Raw genomic sequence first — 3,138 nt, forward strand, 5'->3', positions numbered from 1 at the left:
GACAAGACTGTCCTTTCTCCATTGAACGGTCTTAGCACTCTTGCCAAAAATCATTGGACCACATCAGATTTATTTCTGGGCTTAAACAAAAACCAACTTATCTCCAGAAGGTTCTCCTTGGGCCAGTGGATGGGGCTCAGCCCTGCTGCCCCCTCCAGCCGCCCCTCCACTGACTGCCTCTGCTGGGTTCTGCATCTGCTCGCTGAAGAAGCTGAACAGGCGAGAGGAGTCTCTTCCCTTGGGCGCGTGGGCCCCAGTTAGCAGAGGCTGAGTCCTAACACCACAGCTGATGGCTGCAGGGGAGGGAGACCAGAATACTCCTTTAGAAATGAGTTGCACAACTGACAAGGCACTCACTGATGCTGATGCGCTTGCTGAAAGACTGAGAGATCATGATGACGCAGCAGAATCTCCGACCGAGCAAACCACCGCTCTCAACAAGTGAGCAGACGTGATGAGCAGGATCAGGAAGAAACTCGAGAGCTTAACGAAGTTGCAAGACATCGGCCACAGTCCGCGTTGGTTATGGGAATCCAGCAAGAAAGCAGACAAATCAGAGAAGTACAACCAAAGAACAAAGAATTGCATACATCCCTGGAAGAACGTCCATAGTTAGACTGCTAACGGCTAGCAAAAAAGATGACCTGGATATAATGATGAAGTCAAAAGAGCAGCACTCCCAGACTGACATGGGTTGTTGTAACAGCTCTGGAGTCTTCCTTGATGCATCCTGACACATCTTTGAAACATCTCAACATGGACCGGAGAGGAGGCACTTGGAAGCAAATCAGAAATTCCAACTGCATGTTGATCAGATAACGGAAATGACGGCAGTAATGAGGAAAGCCATTGAAACCGATAAGCAACAGGGGTGCAAGGTACTGGAACAAATATTTCAACTTGAACAAGAAAACAAAGGCTTGAGAGAGATCCTTCACAGGAGTGCACGTGTGCATGAGCAGGGGAGGGGCAGAAAGGGAGAGAATCCCAACTCAGGGCTTGAGCCCACGAACTGTGAGATCATGACCTGAGCCTTAATCAAGAGTCAGAGGCTTAACCGACTGAGCCACCCAGGTGCCATTTTTGAACCTTAGGAAAGATGTGTCTGAAAGTCCATCTTTGACAGTATTAGTGACCAGTAGCAACCAGAGTCTGAGGAAGAGCTGAAGAGCCTGTAAGTCTTTGAGTTTCATATACTTCAGATGGTCACTGGGACTGGTCTACTAAAGTGAATGACTTAACAGAAAAATCAATCTCAAGCTATGCTTTTTTTTTCCCCCTATAGTACGTACAGTGGATTGGCAATGACATTTTCTTTTTTACTATTTTAGAGACAGAGAGAGAAAATGCAAGTGAGCAGAAAAGAGTGACAGAGGAAGGGAGGGAGGGGGAGAGAGAGAAAGCGAGAATCCTACGTAGGCTCCATATTCAGTGTGGAGCCCAATGCTCAATCCTACGACCCTGGGGTCACGACCTGAGCCAGAGGCAAGAGCTGATGCTCAACTAAGCCACCCAGGCGCGCCTACAAGTATTCATTTGATTTTTTTTTAATTTTTTTTTTTTAAACGTCTATTTATTTTTGAGACAGAGAGAGACAGAGCGTGAACAGGGGAGGGGCAGAGAGAGAGGGAGACACAGAATCTGAAACAGGCTCCAGGCTCTGAGCTGTCAGCACAGAGCCTGACGTGGGGCTCGAACTCACAGACCGTGAGATCATGACCTGAGCCGAAGTCGGACGCTTAACTGACTGAGCCACCCAGGTGCCCCTGATTTTTTACAAAATATATATTCGGTATGTAAATTTTTAAAAGCCACTAGAAATAGAAACGGACTTTAACATCAACTGAAATCTAAACTTTTCTTATTTTGTGATTATAGGATTAAGAGGATAAAAAGATTAAAATGCAAAAAACAAAACAAAACACCATTATTTCCAGATCTTTCCACCAATGTCCTTTTTCTGTTTCAAATCCAACCCACGATACCATAGTACATTTAATTGTCATGTCTCCTTAGCTTCCTCTGGTCTGAGTTTCTCCATATTCTCTTATTTTTTGTGAACTTGATAGTTTTGAACAGATTCTAAGTAGATGTCCCTCAGTTTGTGTTGCATGTTTTTTTTATGACACAACTGGGCTAATGGGTATTTGGAAAGAATACCCCTGAAGTGAAGTGCCCCTTTGATCACGTAATGCCAGAAGTATGTGGTATCTACATACCAGCACTGATGTTAACCTTGGTCACTTAATGAAATTAGTGCTTGCCATGTTTCTCCACTGTAAAGATGCCTTGTTTTCCCTTCTCATACTCTATTTGCTGGAGTTGAGACATGAAGTCCAGCCCACACTCAACCGAGGAACGACATGTCCCACTTCCTGGAGCACGGAGTCTAAACGTATTATTTGGAATTCTTCTATATGAAAGACCTCTTTTCTCTTCCCTTAACTGTTTTAGAAAACATTTTTTTATCTCATATGTAGGCATCTCAGAAACAGACTGAGTTTTGCCTGTTTTTGAACCTGTCCTGTCAATGAACATTTGTTATTTACAATATTTTGCTATTAAAGAGCAATGGTGCTATGCACTCTCTTGCACGCGTCTCCTGGCATTCCTGTGCTGGGTCACAGACCGTGTGTCCTATTCAAATGTGCAAGATGCCAAGCTGTTTTCCAAGTGGTTCATATCAATTTGTATTCTCACCAGCGGTGTGTGATAGTTCCTATTGTTCCACATCCTCATCAACACCTGGTATTGAGTCTTCATTTTTCCTGATGGGTATAAAAGAATAGCTCATTATGATCCTAATTTGATTTTTCATTACTAATGAGCCTCTTTTCATGTTTATTCTCCATTTCTACATTATTTTCTAAAAAATGCCAGTTCATATCTTTTGCCCATTATTTTGTAAGTCATCTTTCTTCTTTCTGATGTACGGGAATTCTTCATAGAACCTGGATCCCTTGAAAGACAGATCTATATCAGGGTCACATAGATCGTGAGAGAGAGAGATGTATCTCCTTTGTAGGATATATCTGTATCTTTGTCCCTTTTGTGGTTTGTCTTTCCATTCTGTCACATAAACAAAAGTTCTTATTTCAACACAGGCAATTTTTTTTTTTAAGGTTTATTTTTGAGAGA

At 42.9% G+C, this 3,138-nt stretch overlaps 1 pseudogene; it reads left to right on the forward strand.

Annotated features, from left to right (window-relative positions):
* Positions 1–267: 267 nt before the first annotated feature.
* On the forward strand, positions 268–1,246 carry LOC102965897 (annotated as a pseudogene).
* Positions 1,247–3,138: the final 1,892 nt, after the last annotated feature.

The sequence above is a fragment of the Panthera tigris genome, chromosome A3 (assembly GCF_018350195.1).
Source record: "Panthera tigris isolate Pti1 chromosome A3, P.tigris_Pti1_mat1.1, whole genome shotgun sequence".
Lineage (NCBI taxonomy): Eukaryota > Metazoa > Chordata > Mammalia > Carnivora > Felidae > Panthera > Panthera tigris.